The sequence below is a fragment of the Sus scrofa genome, chromosome 5 (assembly GCF_000003025.6).
Source record: "Sus scrofa isolate TJ Tabasco breed Duroc chromosome 5, Sscrofa11.1, whole genome shotgun sequence".
NCBI classification, from domain to species: Eukaryota; Metazoa; Chordata; class Mammalia; order Artiodactyla; family Suidae; genus Sus; species Sus scrofa.
The window spans coordinates 99,448,203-99,453,740 of record NC_010447.5 but is presented as its reverse complement, the minus strand read 5'-3'; the positions used below and the strand labels follow the sequence as shown (position 1 = coordinate 99,453,740).

General features: G+C 43.7%; 1 pseudogene; it reads left to right on the top strand.

Moving 5' to 3' along the window:
- On the top strand, positions 1,145-1,815 carry LOC100512470 (annotated as a pseudogene).

The following is a 5,538-nucleotide window of genomic DNA, read 5'->3' as shown; positions in this document are numbered from 1 at the left end:
TCATCCAAAAACCCTGAAATGCCTGTTCATCCTACTCCCTCCCCACTTCCCCCTGGGAACCACAAGTCTGCTCTCCTTGGCTGGGATGGTGTTTTGTAGGTAGGATCATCTATGCCATATTTTAGATCCCACAAATAAGTGATATCATATGGTATTTATCTTTCTGACTTCACTTAGTATGAGAATCTCTAGTTCCATCCATGTTGCTGCAAGTGGCATTAGTTTATCTTTTTTATGGTTAAGTAGTATCCCATTGTGTATATGTATCACATCTTAATCCATTCATCCGTCGATGGACATTTAGGTTGTTTCCATGTCTTGGCTATTGCGAATAGTGCTGTGATGAACATAAGAAGTGCATGTGTCTTTTTTCTTTTTTTTTCACTTTAGAGTCTCCTGCCTGGCACCTAACTACTTCTGAATGGAGTTGAAACCATGCAGTGAAGCCAGATTACCCCACAGGGATATTTTAACCTAGACCACATTACTGGATAGACTCCAAAGCCTGGTATTGGATTTATGGCAAAAAATTAAATAACCTCTTGAAGACTCTCAGCAAACTGTCAGGGTCTAGTTTTTCTTTGTAAAGTCATGTCTGTCTTCAGGATGATTTCCGATGCCATGCAGGGTCCAATCGGGCCCCTATTTCTCCTCCTTTGAAAAAGAGCTCATTTTAGAATTTGATACAAGAAGGAGAAAAACTGGGCCTCAAGTTGAGGTTCAAAACCTCAATCACCGAATGGAAATTCTGGATAGTTTCTTCTGTCCTTGGGACTTTTCATGTCATGTTTTAAAGGAGACACAGAATGTGAGGAGGTCCCCACCTGCCATGGTCCAGAGACTGACAGAGGAGTTAGGCATTCTCACTAAGAATTTCATGAGGCTGGAAATACAGTGATTCAAAACAGAGCAGCCTTAGGCAGAATATTGGTTTCTTGAGGTTGTCAATATGCCATTTGACTTTTATGAGAACTTTAGAATTACCAAGAAGAGATTCCGAGCCTGCCTTCCCCCCTACCTGGACTCCACAGAAACAAAAGTAGCCAGTGACCCCTCCCTTCTTCAGTACACCCCCTACTTTGATCCTGCCCCAGCACTGGAGGGGTACCCCCATCAACACACTGTCCTTTGGCCACTGGACATCATGCCTCCCAAGAAGAATGTTCCTGTGAAGAAACCAGCAGAGCCCTCTATCTCTAATCCTGCTGGCAACCCAGGAGCAGGGGTGCCTCCAGTCAAGACCAAGGCTGAGCCAGCTCCAGCACCAGCTGTCCCTCCATCCCATGAGAAAACCCAGGAGCCTCTGATCAGTCTCTCCCAAAGTGGTAATCGAGTTTAACAAGGACCAGCTGGAGGAGTTGAAAGATGCCTTCCAGCTGCTTGACTGAGTAGGCGATGGCAAGACCCTGTACAGCCAGTGTGCAGACATGGTGAGGGCCCTGGGCCAAAACCTCTCAAATGCCAAAATGCTTAAGGTCCTGGTGAACCTCAAAAGTGATGAGCTGAAGTCCCAGCATATGGACTTCGAGATTTTCCTACCCATCCTCCAGGCAGCGACCAAGAACCTGGACAAAGGCACATACCAGGACTACCTGGAGGGGCTTCTGGTGTTTGACAAAGAGAGGAACAGCAAAGCCATGGGAGCAGAGCTCAGACGTATCCTCACCACCACAGGGGAGAAGATACCTGAGCAGGAGGCGGTGGCAGGTCTGGCAGGTCATGAGGACAGCAAAGACTGCATCATCTATGAAGACTTCTGGAAGCACATCCTAAGCATCTGAGCTCTTACAGGTGCAGTGGGGTCAGACGGTCAGACACTGGGCTCCCCACCCCACCCCCCACAGGCAAAAGTTCCTGCCACCTATTGTTTCAAAATAGAGCTGGATTCTGCCTTGGAAAAAATAAAATGAAAATAAAATTACTAAGAAGATCTGAACAACCAATGAAAAAAATCATGAAATTAATTGATTTGGCTAATATTTCCATATCTGGCTCTGCAGGCCCTTCAGAATGTTCTCTGTGTTTAATTTAGGCTCTCTTAGACTTAAAAGTCTGTCTACAAATTCTGATTGTAATTATCTTCTAGTATTTGTCTGAGTGGCACAGTACAAATGTGTGATCTCCAACATCTTATATGCTGTTGCACAGTCACTGGCCTATCAAAGTGATCCCCCCAGAAGATCATCTTACCAAAAGAACAAGAAAACCTGATAAATGTAGTAGGTGAAATGACTGCCACCAGCAACTTGCTATGCAATCATGACGTTCCAAAAAATGATATAGATCTGGACTGATGTTTCTCCAGATAGCAATGATCTGTCCTCCAGCCTGGGCTGAAGAATGACAAGTAGGAGCTGAGAATTGAGGCCATCTGTGTCACTGTGACTGGGAAGAGGCTAGAGAGCACCTGTCAACCTTAGTTGTTAGTTCCAAGAAATTTGCTGAGAAAACAATAAAGCTGAAAACCAACAAATAACTTCCCTGCTTCCTACAGACTTAACCCAGGCCCCAGCTCATGACTGTTCTAGCTTTATATCAGAACATCTCCACTACAACAGCTTAACAAAGAAGAGATGAGGGGCGTGTCCTTCTGCTGGTTTCCCTGGTAACTGATGAGCCAACCTGAAGTCAATTCCCTGTAACCAGCAACCTCCCTCCGCTCCAAGTGAAGTCTTGGAAGGCTGCTGCCGAGTCCTGCCCACTCTCCACCACACTCATTGCGGAGTCACTCCAGGACCTTGCTTCAGACAAGTAAGCTCCCCCTTCCACTAAATCAGTGATGACTCTGTCTCTGACACTAGGCTTTTTTCGGTCTTGAATCTGGGCAAGCACAGGGCTTGTAGCCTGCTGGGTGCGACCCAGCAATTGGCAGAGCATGCAGGAGACTGAGGAAACTCCTGTGAGCACTAAGATATGGGAAAAATAAGGACAGGGAGAGTTGCAGGGCACACCACTAGTAGGTGGGAACCTGTGGTGGCTGTCCTTGATGAACGGGAGCTGTCAAGAAAGAATGGAGAACTCACAGACACCCTTAAGGCTGTTGTGGCAATGTCGGCCACCATTCCAGTGGGGAAAAAGAAGTTAGACACTAAGGCCATGGCTGTGGCTGTGGGCTGGCTATTGCTTTCTATGTTAGGAAATGCCATAGATGCTGAGCTAAGAGCCAAGGCAAAAGCTAGGTGGTCCCAGTAGGATGACACCGTCACAATTGGCCAGGATGTGTTAAAGAAGGCCTCTGTGGCTAGCCACCCAGCCCTGTGCAGTACTCAGATGGGGCCATCAATGAGGGTGAAGTGGTTTCCCTGCTGCTTGCCCAGTCACACGGCCCAGGGAGACAGGGAAGGTATCTGCTGCTCCTCTTCGCTGGTAAACCGTGGGAGAGCTTCAGGATGATTGAAGAGAACTAGCCATGAAACGCACTGTACATGCCCACCCTGTCAGGGCCCAGACAGTGAGTCATGGCAGGAATCAAGGACTCCATACTGTAGTCCACTCCGGGATGATGCTATGAGGCTTTAGTTTCCATCCTGAGCCCCCTAGTAGGATATCCACCTAATCAGGTGTTGCAGTCAGAACGACTTGGGAAACATGGAAGAGGGGACCAGAGCTCTGCTCCATACTGGAGTCCCCCTAAGGAATATTTCCTAAACCGGGAGGTCTTTAGCTCCGCTCCCATATGTGAAAGAAAATGGTATTTTTATTGCGACACCATTTGGCCTCAGTATTCCTTGAAATCGGAAGAACAAAGCCTCTAAAGTCTCTGCTGTTGTAGCAAAGTGGGCCTTTGGTCATTGGTTTGGCTTTTATCTCGTGTATGTGCAACAGGGCCTTGAGTCCAAATCCTTTTTGCTCTCCCTGGTTTTGGCCGTCTTTAGGGGGTCTATTAACTTGAATGCTGACTCATATTCCTCTGAAAGCCAGGCATATGAATGTGAATGAACAATATGTATTATTGTCTATCACTGCTATTTATTTAAACTGAATTGGCTATTTAGAAATGGGAAAAAAAAAAGAAAATCCCTGAAGATGTCCAAGATGGTAATCTGACTTTCTAAAGCGAGTTTTGCAATATGCTCTTGGAGGAAGTTAGAAGGAATTGATATTTCTTTAACTGTGACTTTGAGGTGTAAATGATCTACCTGGGATCTCAGGAACTTTAATCTAATCCCCGAGAGTGAAGGGGTTAAAAAAAAAAGAGAGAGAGAGGGGTCTTTTTAAACTCTAGGAGGAAAACTGAGAGATGTCTGTGTCTGTATGTGTTTTATGGATACCTTATAAAGATGCATCTCTGCCTCCAATTTGCATTGCCAAGATTGGTTTATGGATGAGCTCTTTAGAGTTAACATTGATAAGTATAATAATTCTCTTGTACCTCAGTTTATTAAGGGCAAAAACAATCTTACTATATCTGTTATAAATTTGTCAGCAAGGAAAATGACTTGATAGGATGGAATTTTAAGTGAATATAAATGAGAGCTGGTAGGTAATCTCTATAGAAATAATTCTGTTTGGGGAATGTCTATCTAAAATAGTCTCTCCAGATTTGATAACTTGAAACTAAACCATTAAATGAAGAGAACTCATCGAATACCTGGGTCATTTCAAATAAGGATAAAATATTGGAATACTAATTGCTTGGCAGGTCTAAGTTTACCTACATTTGCCTTCTTAGGAGAGGAAGACTAAAGCATAAGTTTTCCAATCAGGAAATGACAGAGAGTTCACAATTACTTGCTTTTTGGGTTTTGCCAGAAATTAAGGTTCTCTAAGAATCATAATTCTAGTTATTGTAACCAAGTTTCTTTAACGAATACATTGCAATCAGGTATTTAACCATGCCTTTTAAAGACTTGTCATTCAGGAGTTCCCGTCGTGGCTCAGTGGTTAATGAATTCGACTAGGAACCATGAGGTTGTGGGTTTGATCCCTGGCCTTGCTCAGTGGGTTGAGGATCCAGCGTAACCGTGAGCTGTGGCGTAGGTCGCAGACACGGCTCGAATCCTGCATAGCTGTGGCTGTGGCGTAGGCTGGAGGCTGTAGCTCCTATTCGACCCCTAGCCTGGGAATCTCCATATGCTGTGGGAGTGGCCGTAGAAAATGCAAAAAGACAAAAAAAAAAAAAAAAAAGTCATTCAAGAAAAAGAAACAAAAAATATCCATTTTGGAAGGGAAGAGTTAAAACTGTCACTGTATGCAGGTGACATATTATATATAGAAAACTCTAAAGACTTGTCACAAAAACTATTAGAATGGATTAAAAAAATTACGCAAGGTAGCGGGATATACAAGATTAACATACAGAAATCTGCTGCATTTCTTTGAACTAACAATGAAATATCAGAAAGAGAAAGTAAAAAAAAATCCTTTTTAAAATTGTATCAAAAAATAAAATAAAAATGCTTGACAGAGGAGAGGAAAGACCTGTATGCCAAAAACTATAAAACATTGATAAAGGAAACTGAAGATGCTTTAAAGAAATGGAAAGATATCCCATGCCTTTGGATTCGAAGAATGAATATTGCTAAGATGGCCATACTA